This window comes from Alexandromys fortis, unplaced genomic scaffold (assembly GCF_014885135.2).
Source record: "Alexandromys fortis isolate MF-2015 unplaced genomic scaffold, M_Fortis_MF-2015_v1.1 scaffold_1, whole genome shotgun sequence".
NCBI lineage: Eukaryota > Metazoa > Chordata > Mammalia > Rodentia > Cricetidae > Alexandromys > Alexandromys fortis.
The window spans coordinates 30,802,105-30,815,143 of NW_026067927.1; the positions used below are offsets into that span (position 1 = coordinate 30,802,105).

General features: G+C 42.7%; 1 long non-coding RNA gene across 3 annotated transcripts; it reads left to right on the forward strand.

Annotated features, from left to right (window-relative positions):
• Positions 1–1,024: 1,024 nt before the first annotated feature.
• Positions 1,025–3,442, forward strand: LOC126502865 (uncharacterized). 3 transcript variants are annotated; one of them, XR_007592076.1, is made up of 4 exons: positions 1,656–1,757; positions 2,035–2,140; positions 2,232–2,347; positions 2,930–3,442. It is a non-coding gene; the product is annotated as an uncharacterized lncRNA (long non-coding RNA). The 3 variants fall into 3 exon arrangements; XR_007592077.1 differs by lacking the exon at positions 1,656–1,757 and adding an exon at positions 1,025–1,115 and having other exon boundaries at positions 2,232–3,442; XR_007592075.1 differs by having other exon boundaries at positions 2,232–3,442.
• The last annotated feature ends 9,597 nt before the right edge of the window (positions 3,443–13,039 follow it).

The following is a 13,039-nucleotide window of genomic DNA, read 5'->3' on the forward strand; positions in this document are numbered from 1 at the left end:
AATTGGGTGTAATTAAATATAAAAAGTATCAATTAGCACTGATTCTCCCATCCACAGAGAGAAATGACCAATTGGGAACAAGTGATCCAGTCCTCTCCCAGCCTTCCAGAGGAATCAGAAACACAGGCTCCACCCCACCTAATTTCACAAGCAGAATCCCAAGTAAATGTCTCCCAGACAGACACTTGGTAGGCTATTATAGAGTCTAACCCAATGATGACCAGTGTCACAAATCTGAAAGTTTTGAGTGGTGTCAAACGTTGAGTCCCTAGTGGCATTTCACTACCACCTGGCACTGTATACTTAAGACATTTGTGCCAGAAAGAAAGATGTGTGGTCACAGGGCAGAACAAAACACACTTAGCACCAATTCCACTTCTATCAGTTTGTATCAATACATCCATTCTTCTTGTCCCAGTGAGCTCATGCCCCGGTGTGGAAAGGGATATTTTTCTTTCTTCAGCCATCCTCAGCAGGTCCCATTGATATTGTCGTCAATATGTCCTTGTCATCCCATATGACCTGTTTCTTTCTGCAACTGTTCATCAGGAGTCTCTTTTTGCAACAATGAGGACCCTAAGAGAGACATACATGGATCAATTCTTGTCTTTTTCTCCTTCCTATGTAAATACATGTATGTCTCTCTTAAGGTCCTCGTTGTTGTCTAGGTTCTCTAGAGTTGTGAACTGTAGGCTGGCTTTTCATTGTCTTATTTTATGTCTCATATATCTTTATCAGTACCTATTCTCTTCAGTCATTATTTTCTCTATTTTCTGTTTTCTTTCAGCTCTTTGACCATCTTTAAGATAGTGACTTTAAAGTCCGTACCTAGTAGCTCTGCCCTCGGGTCTTGGTGTTCTCTGGGCTCTGGGCTTGTTTCTGTACTTTGTCTTTGGAAGGTTTTCACTTGTTTCACAGTCCATACTTTTCTATATTTGAATTAAATAGTATGGCACCTTGAAAAGCGGGTTCTTCTTCTCCCACACAGTATCATTGTTGTTTTGTTTTTATTTTTAATTGTTCTAGACTCTCTCTGCGTTGAAGACCAACTGAAGTGAAAACCTAAGGTCTTCTCGGGCCTTTTCGGATCCCTCATTCTTTCCCAGGAATGTGGGGTAAGTGTGTAATTTTATAATTTCTTCTACACATGTAGCTTTTAAAGTGAGAGTGGAAAGGTGATTGTGCTCCTTAAAATCCCCTGCAAGTCATTTCAGTGAGCGGTTAGAGACCTGCAACAATGTGGGTAGACACACTGATTCCCACCATGACTCCTACAATTCCCACCATGATTCCCACCGTGATTCTTTGAGCTGTCCCAGGAACAATACACAACTGCCTATTAGAAGGTCACTGTGCCAAGAGCTGAAACTGAACAGAATTAACCACAATTTACCTTATAAGCCTTTCACTTGATGCTGCAAGCCTTGGGTAGACATTAGCGCTCAAAAACAGTTACATCAGCCTGGCGGTGGTGGCGCACGCCTTTAATCCCAGTACTCGGGAGGCAGAGGCAGACAGATCTCTGGGAGTTCGAGGCCAGCCTGGTCTACAAGAGCTAGTTCCGGGACAGGCACCAAAGCTACAGAGAAACCCTGTCTCGACAAAAAAAAAAAAAAAAAAAAAAAACGGTTACATCAGAAAAATTCTGCCAGAACAGAATCTCTGCAGCTTGGGTAGAAAGACGGATGACCAGTGCTCTCTACTCTGCCATCTTCTGATAATTCTCTCTGCCAAGTTATCTCTTTGTGTTAATATTGGTAAGTTTTCCCAATATGAAAACTTTTTTAAAGCTTTACCTTCAAAATATAAACCCTATACAGGACAAAAAAATGAACTGAAAGATTAAATCTTTTTTTAAAAAAATTTCTCAAGTTTAATTCACAATATTAAAAAGAAAACAAACAAGACAGTAGTTTGATACTTATGTTCCTGAAAGATTATGATAAATGGTTAAGCACAATAAGTGGAAAGCATTTTATAAAAGGGGAAGGTGGAAATTCCTGTCCAGACTTGAGAAATTAAAATTTGCTTCAGGGAGAAAACAGGTGCATAACGAGGGGCCACTGTTCCCGAAAGGTCTCTGGGATCTGGGTGCTGAGAAGACTTATCAAATCCATCACCACCAGACCAAGTCAGAGTGGTGAGTGCACTCAAGAAGGTTCGGAATAAAACCAAGAGATTCACTAGGATGCTAATGCCTTGCCCCACGCTAACTGTGATCTGTTGGTCAGCCAGACGAGCCAAAAGATCCAGAGGCTGATGCCAGTGAAGGCCTCGCAGTCATTGCTCTGCTTTACCCAGTGAGATCAGCCATCGTCGTCTGGAGAACTGGGCTAAAATATTTCAGGTATTGAAGTACCATGTCAAACGGTAGCTTGGCTGCTCCCAATGCATTTCTTTCTAGCCCACTGCCAACTGACTGAAAAGACTCAAGATTCAAAACTCTAATGTGTCCGACACCCCAGGGTGGGTAAGTCACTCTGAACAAAGAACATGCCGGTTCATCTTCGCCTAGCGCCAGGCACAGCTGGAGGGAAGAAAAGGAAACCCATTTTAAAGCATTTTAAATCTACTCTCTATTCCAGACTGTGAAGCCGCTCGGTTTAGGATCTGAAATATGCTTACTTTAACCCATCTTTGTTGACACAGCCACAAACTTCAGCAAATACTGAAGCCAGACTCAACCAGAGTTCTTATAAACTTTCGTGTGTGAGCAAAATCCCCCCTTCATTTTGCCTAATGTTCATCTGCTGTAATTTTTGCCAAGTTCTAAAAAGGAAATCTTCAAGCATTTTCTATTCTATATTTTACAGTTAAAAAAAAGCCAATTGGACAGCACTCTCCCATTTCAAGCACTAGTAAATGTTGCCTCTTCCTTTTCTCAAAAGGCTTTTTTTCCAACAGTCATCATTTGTATTATATTTCACAGGCCTCCTAACCCACGGGACCTTCTCTGGCTACCAAAGTATTCAGAATTATAGGACCTGCACCTGCAGAGGAAAAACAAACAGAAGCCAAAGCTTTAGGTTGTGGGACAAGGAAGATCATGTTTTTCAAAGAGCCCTATGTGTGTGCACACTCGGCTGTCCTTATATCAGGAGTCACGCTCTTTGCTAGTATTCTAAGCCTTTTATTCCTCATATTATAATTGACCACATTTGGCTGATTTCTGGGAAATTCTTTGCACATCAGCATCCTTGTCAATCAATCTAGGTATTACCTCTCTCTACTGGAAAGCTTAGTAGTTGGCTCTTCCCTTCTTAGATGCAGCCTCCCTAACCATGTATTCAACACCCTGCACAGCCTGGTCTCATGAGCCTAAGTCCAAAGACCTGTTCCCTCTCCACTCTCCTCTCCTAGTAGGGATATGGTCCTGACTACCTATCCTCAAATATTCCCTCCTGTACTATATCAAGTCTAACTCTCTCTCTCTCTCTCTCTCTCTCTCTCTCTCTCTCTCTCTCTCTCTCTGTGTGTGTGTGTCTGTCTGTCTGTCTNCTCTCTCTCTCTCTCTCTCTCTCTCTCTCTCTCTCTCTCTCTCTCTCTCTGTGTGTGTGTGTCTGTCTGTCTGTCTGTCTATCTATCTCTGTCTCTCTGTCTGTCTCTCTGTCTGTCTCTCTCACACACACATACAAACACACACATGTGTATACATATGATCATGTGAATATATGTGCATATATACACATGTGGAGGCCTGAGGTCAACACTAAGTATCTTCAACTGCTCTCTACCTTACATTTTGAGGCAGGATCTCTCACCAAACCTGGAGATTTCTGATTCTTCTATACTGGCTGTCCAATAAGCCTTAGGATTTTTCTTGTCTCCATCTCCCCAGAGCAGCAAATTCTTTACCAATTGAGCTATCTGCCCCACTCAAATCTAGCTCCTCTTTCTGGATCAATTTCTTTTCACCTGTAAAAGTCTTATCTAATGCCTGTGGTACCCAATCCATCAAGACTTCCCTGTGTGCTCCAGCATTAAATTCCTTCTTCTTCCTGTCTATGCCTTCCTCTTGGAACTTTTCACATCTCTGCAGTGTTAGAGCTACGACAATTATACACTGGAACCTTCTCTGTCAGGTACAGAGAGAAATCTCAGGTGACTCGTATTTCTGTCTCTCCATCATCTCTACTCCCAGAGTCTCTGTTTTCAAAAGATGTTCATTATGCATTTCTTAGGTTAATAATAAAGGATATAAAAGTTACTCTGTTATGCTAATCTCTTTTCATATAAAAATGGCCATAGAGAGGGTAGACATATTTACCAGCCAGTTTGAGATCATCTAAGGAAAAGAAGAAAGCAAATACTCATTGAGAAACTAGCAAGACCACAGAGAGGTGTCTCTTCACACTGTGAGGCCAGATGAACCTTTCCTCCTTCCTTCCTAAGTGCTTTTGTAAGATATTTTTCACAGTGGTGAATGACACACTGTCAGCCCTCCTGGATAACTCAGAACACCTCTGCCTCCCTCTCCCTCTTCCGTGACCCTCTGCCTGGCATCATTTATTATTACAAGTGTTAATGGAAAAGTAAGAAGCCTAAGACCTCAGATGAAATGTCAGCTTTGAAGTCAGATAAAAATAAATAAATAAATAAATGTACGTTCATTAGTCTCTTACAAGATTACCCTCCTACATAATAACAATGGTTGCTAGGGATTTCTCTGCCTTGTCAGAAAACAAACGCTTTTCATCTTAAAAACTCACGATGGCTTCTCAAGTTTCACAAACCGGTTTCCTTCCACATATGTAATAAAGCATCCAAGAAAGGGATCTGATTGGAGAAGGTGAATTTAATGTGCGGAAGACCATGGCACTCTCATGATCCCAGCCTGGGTCTCACAGCCCACAGGGCCTTCTGTAACCTGGTCCTCGATGCCCTCACATCTTTGGGAACCTGACACATGGGAACACTCAGCCACCTCTCAACACACTGGACATCTTTGCTGGACACATTTCTCAGGTCTGACCCTCTTCCCCCTTCTCTGTTAAAGGAAGCCATTCACCATGGCGCTTCAGCAGTGTCCCCTCTGAGTCGTGACCAGAAGAGTCCTACATCTGCTCTCATGGTACTTGGTATCACATTGAACCTCTAGGACAAGTAGCACCCCTGACGAAGATTTATCCATCGTCTCTCCTTGAAATTAACAGGGTACCCAACACATCCTTATTAGACTCAAGTCTGTTTTCCGGCCTCTGTGGTCTAGGATTGGCACCTTGAAGTGTCTATTCTAGCCAGAGATAAGAATTTCCAAAGCTCTCTTTCATGTAGGTGGGTTCATTGAGGCAGCTTTACCTACAATGTGTGAGCAGAAATGCTGTTTACCACTTTGAGCCCAGTTGCTTGAGAAATGGCTACGGTTTCTCACCCTCTCCTTAATTTTGCACCGACTGGAAGCAGATGACTCTCAAGCCTGACCACAGGATGCAAAAAGCCTGAGTCCTTGACCCTCTGTGTAGAAGAACAACACATCCAAGCAGCTGACTGTTGCCAGGGAAAGAGGAAAACTTCTGCTGGGTTACAGTGCTTTTTTATAGAAATTTTATCACAAATAATACATATTACCAATACGCATCTTATTTAATTCTGAGTAGCAAACATGTTTTCATTTTGTCATAGAGGAGAAAGAAACTAGACTAGGAAGGAAAATTAAAAGGAGAGGAAGGGATTAAGACACAGGCAATGAAGACACCTTGGGTATACTCTGCTCAGCCTCCCTGACAGCCCAGCATACTGTGACCAAGTCACTTACCCATTTTGTCGCCGTGTCCATCACACCCTACAGCAGACATTCAACGAATCTGAGCTAACTTTCAGCAGATGGAATCATGGATAGTAGACCTTTGATTCCCCATAAAATAATCCTAAAACATAACATTCCTTACACCTGGTATTTTGGTAAGTGGAAAACAATCTCTTTTTAGAAAGCAAATTGGCTGAGTAAGACACAGGGTTGAACCATGTCTACCAGAATGCTTAGAAGGATGCTTGCTCTTAAGAGTGCAAAGAATAGAGCTCTTCGCTTGTTATTAAAGATCTGAGGTTTAATGGTCGGCTCTGTATGCTATTTCATTTTCCCCACTTATTATCTTAATCTTTGAAACTAGCCGCTAGTTACAGTGAGAATATTTAGAAAAACCTTCGGAAAATAGTTTTAAAGAAGAAGGGGAGGAAGAATGAAGAAATATCTTTTTAAAAAATTAAACTTTCCAATCAAGCGAGGGGAGAGAAGACCACATGGAATACAGGGGCCAATTTAAGCCATAGCCAATAGTCCAATGGCCCAATGATCACAGTATATATATACTGCTAAATTTCTCCTGGTCCTGCTATCAGACCGTCAGGGACCAGCCTCAACAGCAGCTCACTGCTTCTGTTTATCTCTAAGCCATTACCCAGTTGTACAGTAAATCTGCATTTCCAAGATGGTCCAAAATAGCAACCCATGCCGGCTAAATTTGTTTTGGGACATATCAGGCAACAGCTAGAAATTTTTAAATGACCAACTTGAATTCCACCAAGGCAGGCACTGAATGAATTGATTAGGAAAAAGCTAAAAATTGAGCAGCATTTTTTTGGAGTAGGCTAAGGTTAGTGCTGCCAAGGAAAAATATGTAACTACCAAGAGAACGGCCATCAATTGCAGCTGATTTTCAAACGGAACAGTGGCACACACAAAAAAAATGGTATTCAGTGAGGAGTGATGACTTTATTTTTCCCCTCTAGATGCCCCCTTCTAGCCAGGCCAGTGGCAAAATTGAGGCATCAGCCACATACTCAAACATATGGCAGCAAAATTGCACTAGGGAATGGCGGAACGTGCCACCAGCCGGGGGTTCCTTCTCCGTCCGGACCACCTTTGATTGGGAGGCCAGCATGGCACACGTACTGTGCAGAGGGCTCACATTCAGCGGACCGATAGTCGTGATTGATTGGTGTACAACTGTGTGTGTGGCTGCCTGTGTGAAGAGGGCTCTCTGGAGAGACAAGCCCAGCTATTGTTTGGCTGCTCTCATGTTAGCGGGTGCCCTGCGGTAACCCTCGTGCTCTGAAATACTCATATTGGTTATTTCAAAGTTGGGTGCAGAATTGTGCTTTCCCGTGTCTGTCACTAATGACTTGCAGCTGTTGCTAATCTGTGCCTCTGATTTCCTTTGATTACTATGTGTATTGATGCCTGTGGTAAATAGGCATCTGCCAGGTGCCAGCACAATCAGGGGAAAAATATAAAAAGTTCCCTGTTTCAAATTCAATGTGACATTGTGCAAGTTGAGAGGCAGCCATTTAACTATTCAGAGGAAACAGCTTCCTGGGGCACCTCCGGCCTCCTGGCCAGGGACATTCCTCCCATCCTCCCCCTCCACCCTCCTCTCCCAATGATGTTTTCTTCAGGATTTTTTTTTTTCTTCAGTCATGAGAAGAGGGTTTCCATACCATGTGACATCGGCAGAGAGACACATCTAGCCGGGCAATTGTGATCAACCTAGAGAAAGGTTTTGTTTTTTTGTTTTTGTTTTTTTTTTTTTTTTTTACCTCTGTCAGTAGATTTAGGCTTTGGAAACTTCACCTGTCCCAAGGTTGCGAATGTCTTCCCACGACAGCAGCCATTTTATCTCTAGGGAATGCTCTTTGGACTGGCTATATGTCACATCGCTGAGACAAAAAAAAAAAAAAAAAAAAAAAAAAAAAAAAAAACCTGGCAAAGGCAACGTAAGGAAGGAAGGGATCATGTGGGCTCCCAGTGCCGTGTCTATCATGGCATGGAAGGATGGGGGCAGGGCAGTGAGGTAATGGCACTGTGTCAACAGTCAAGAAGAGGAGAGACATGAATGCTGGCGCTCAGCTCATGCTCCCTTTTTGACTCAGTCTGGGACCCCAACCTGATATTGCTGCTGCACTTCAAGTGGGTCTTCCCATCTCACGTAACCTAATCGAGATAATCCCTCACAGATATGAGCAGAACTATCTTCTACTTATAAACCCATCGTGTTGACAACTGAGGTTAACCATCAGGTGCAGGATGCGCCCTGAGCAGCATCACCTGCAGAAAAGTCAGGAGGGAGCCTGCAAGGGAACAAAGCAAGATGGAGACATTCCAGAAAAGATGCAAAGAGAAGCGGCAAACTCCGGCACCTGCAGGGGGGATGCAAAGACTGCTTCCCAGAGGTGTGTCTAAGAAAGCCAGAGGAAGCAGGCTTGAACCATTTCCTACTCTTACACAGTAATCAGAGTGCATTGGGGAAAGAGCTTCTGGTGTCCCCAGACAAGGTTCTTCTATTGCACGGGCATCTTATTCTTCTACCGTACCTTATTGAGACAACTCTGAATCCAAGCTTCAGCAGGCTCACTTCTGTTTCTTGCTTTAAACAGAAAGATCTTCAGAAGATGTACGCTCAGTATCTTATCACTACTCATAAGTACCTCAAAAGGCAGATCAACTTTGGGATGAATTGTTGGAGTGAAAGACTAAGCACCCCAAAGTATAGACTAACCGCTGGTATGCCAAAAATCTAGAAAATCAGTACAGTACCCATGGTCTCCATATGTGGTCACGTTAAACAGACATTTGACTCTTACAGAAATTCTAAAAGGAAAATAAGAATCTGTTTGTTTTTTTGTTTTTTTTTTTAAAGCCCATCAAGGGCAATCTAAAATCTCACACCACTTGCAAGGGAAAAAAGTCACCACCACAGAGCCCAGGAAGAGTTTGTCATTTTGTATCAAGTCAGAAGAAAATGTCCACTCTGGATATGTAGTGCCTAAGACTTAAAAAAGTCACCCAGCAAGACGGCCCGCCCCAGCACCAGATGAGTCAGCTAAAACATAAATTTAAAAGACTTGCATGTCTAGGTCCGAAGACAGGGTAGGAAGACATGAGTAGGTGTTCCGCAGCCCCCTGCTCAAGGCATGGTTCCATCCTAATAGTCATCAGGGTCTTGAGGGGTGTCGAAGGGGAAGCTCTGAGTCGGGTGAAGCATGAGGTTAAGATTGGAACGATGCTGCGGAGTGTGTATCAGTATTCTCAGAAAGAGAACACAAGCTGAGCATTCCTTATCTGGAATGTTCAAGACTACAAGTGCTTTGGCTTTTACATTTTTTTGAAGATTTTGAAATATTTACATATACATGATATAGCTCCATTTATGAAAGAAAAATTCACTTCTGTTTCATCAACACGCCATGCATCTACCTGAAGACAGCTTCATCCAACGTTTCTAGTGAACCTGTCTTTTGACAGTGACCTGTCCCATGAGGTCAAGTGTGAAATTTTCTACTTGTGCTATCAAGGTTCAAAAAGTGCTGAATTCTGGGGCACTCCAAAGTTTGGATTTTCAAATGAAGGTGACTCATTCCTGGTTCCTCAGCCAACAAATAGGTCGGAACTGTTTCGCGACACTACATTTTACTTAAACAGTAAAACAAACTTCCCAGGACTCAACTAAAAACAAGGAACATCTGAGACAATGATGCTGATTTGATGAGATACAGACAATCCTGCCAATGGTCCTGGCTGAAGATAGAGACATCAAAGGTACTTGACTCTACCTTCATGGAGTATACAGAAACACTGCTCTGCTCACTGATAACAGTAAAGAGGCGAGGTGGTACAGAAAGCACATAGGAAAAAGAATAGCTACAGACTCAACCTACTGAACCATCTCCTCCCACTCCACAGAGCGACGCAAGAAGACACCTGGGGCAGGGGCTGGGCGTGGGGTACGCTCCTTTAAATCCATCACTCAAGAGGCTGAGGCAGAAGCAAATGGATCTCTGTGAGATTGAGACTGCTCTACATACAGAGCTCCCAGCCAGCCAGGGCTATGCAGTCAGACCTTGTCTCAATTAAAAAAAAACAAAATTAAAAAGCAGAGAAATCTTATCCGCCCATGTGATGTGGCTTTTTATAATAACGAGTAATCTAGCATCTACCTTTAAATTGTTGTCAGTGCATCTGAACACAGTGTATTCCAGAAGGGTTCAAAAGGGGACTGTCATCCCGGAGCTCTGTGTCAAGGGTCTGCATCAGGCTAAGGCCATGACATCACACAGAATCCTGCACTGGCAACAAGCGCTAAGATCAGCCAAAGGAAGTACCCAGCTGGGTCTTTGGTCCAGCAGCATCCCTGGCCCATTCTCAACCAGACTCTTACCCAATAATGGAGAAATCGCTAAGGAAATCCTAAAATGAGGCCTTGGCATGGTCAATCCTGGATGAAGCATGGGTAATAAAAACTCAGAGACAGAAATCGGGTTTCAATCTGAAGGTCAGAAAAGCAAAACAGCCAGCCACTGTTTTGGTTGATCCTGCCAAAATGGTGATCCTGCCTTCAGGAATCTCAGAATGAGACTGAGAGTGAGAGCTGTCTCCTCCGGTTTTATAATCCTCTCTAGTTCTGGGATTAAGGGTGTGCACCATGACCACCTGGTTTCTATGGCAAGCTAGTGTGATTACTGGGATTAAAGGTGCATGTCATTGCTGCCTAGTCTTTAAGGCTGGTCAGTGTAGCTGTTTTACTTTTCTGATTCTCATACAAACTTTATTTATTAAAATACAAACAAAATGTCACTACACCCGATTGTCCCTTCTATCACTGTGTGGTAGAATATACATCCATATCTAATGCTTAGTGTGCCCAGTGCACAGTTTCTGTAGGTCACTGCAATGTTAAATGCTAAAACACATACACGTGCATGCACACACACACACAATTTCTTGCTGTACTTCCCAGAGTGGAGTTACTATGATATCATCTATAAAATGAAATACTTAGAAGTCAAGAACTTTGAAAATTGCTAAGTATTGTATATCACCTTTAAAGATTACTAAAGTATGTTAGGGAGTCCTACAAATCATTACGACTCAACATATTTCAATATAGAATTTTCTAAATATATTTGATATAAAATCCATGAATTAATATTTCAAACAGTAGAGACTTGGAGATCACTTTATTATATTTATTCATTTCTTTTCTATAGAAAACAGAACATGTGATTGTCTGAAAATTGTCAAGTTTAGGAAGAACTTCAATGATAAATTGTCATCTATATAATTGGGTTGTGATATTTAACTAGTAAACCTTGGTAATAACCAAGAAGAGACAGGGATTTGTTGAAATCCCATCCTATAGGGTCATTCGGGATCTTTATGTCTTCACTGCCAATTTAATGTTTTGTGAACTATTTCATTTGTGTTAGTGAAACTGAGCACTGTTGTGGTTTTTAGGCAAAGAATGCTAGCTCAGGAAATTTCCACAAGTGTTCATAACAGCATCTGGATTCTCTGCTCCCAGCGCTCAAATCACTGTAAGTAGCCAGCTACTCAGCAGGCTTAAAGCTAACTCTCCACATGGGCTGGAGACCTGCCTCAGTGGTTAAGAGCACACACGTCATTCTTCCCGAAGACACAAGTTTGGTTCCCAGCACTCATGCCGGGCAGTTCACACACGCCTATAACTCTAGCTCCAGGGACTAGGATGCCGTCTTCTTGCCTCCTCGGGTCCCTGTACTCACACGGACATAACCCAAATAAGCTTCAAAGTCAGATTCTGGAGAGATGGCTTTCCTCCTACAATGTAAGCCATGGAGCCTGAGGTCTCGGCTTGAGTACGTTGGATATGCTGATGAGGACGAACACCGTGCTGTCCACACTGTAAGAGAAGAGGGCTAGCTAGCTGTTTTCAGAGCTGGGAACTGAAGTGTCTGCCTTCTGCGTCCTGATCAGTGTGTTGATCACCAGTTATATATATGAGGGAGGAGGAGAAAAGAGTATGGTGTGACTGGGAAACCATGAAATGAACTGGGAAATGATAAAGACAATCAATCACCTTTAGATTACTCACAGTTCTAGGAAATACCTCTGACTGCAAAACCAGTCTGCTAAGGAAGGTCCAGTGGAAACTTTTGAGAGAAGTACCCTGAAGGAGCTACACCCTGGGAGCAAGGAACTCTGGTAAGAGGCACCGCTGAGAGCAGTTGCCCTCGAGTGCAGTCCTCCACTCAGCAGCATCAGCAGCACCTGGAACACCTCATAAATGAACCTTTGCAACCCCCACCCCAGACTGAACCAGAACCTCTGGAAAGGGCACTTCAGAATTGCTCGCTTCACCTGCCCTCCCGGGAATGCAGACACAGGCTGCTCTGAAGACAAGGAAATTGATTGCCTGATCGTTTTAATCACCATGATGGCTGATAACAAAAAGTTAATCCAGGTAAAATATCATTGTAAAAAAAAGGATGGAGCAACCTGGGGAGGGAACCAGCTGATTTTATCAGAAGATCAATGATCTGGGGAATAGGGATGTTCCGTTCTTTTCAAATTCTGACTCCAGGTTTTCCAGGCGGCTAACTAACCCTCCCTGTACCTTGCCTTCCCTTCTTGTTTGTAAGGGAGCTAATGGGAGCACAGCTGAACAAGTTGTCAAGACTAACTAGATACAGGGATGAACAACAACAGAGGATTATTTTCTAAATTCAGGCTTTAAGTCTCAGAGGTGGGAAATTTAAAGACAACTTTAGCAAAGAAACAAGTAAGAGGTGATGTGGTTGGAAAACACAGTAGGGCCATCTACTAGCAGTTATCCACCTCATATATACGTGTGTGTGTGTGAGTGTGTGTGTGTGTGTGTGTGTGTGCGCACATTTCAGACTATAAATACTGTTTACTTACATACACCACAGACTATATAAGATAGGGATTTGTAGAAACCTCAAAATTTTACTTTTTAGCATAAAAGTAAAAGTCTAATAAAAGTACAATTATATAGTAAGATAAAATAATAATTTTTTTAAAGAAAAGGAATGAGGGAGAGGAGGAAAGGAAAAAGGAAGTGGGACGGGAGGGAGAGAAAACAACAAGGCCCAAAAACATAAGATGAAGCCATGGGTGAGCCAGAGGAGGCCATCATTTCAACTTAAAGCTTTCTATAATCACGACTAGGTCCAGAAGAGTAGAACAAATCAGTGACTCAGAAAACAACAACAATGACATTCCTTCTTGACCCTGAATCCAGGGAGAACTGGCCACCCAGGACTC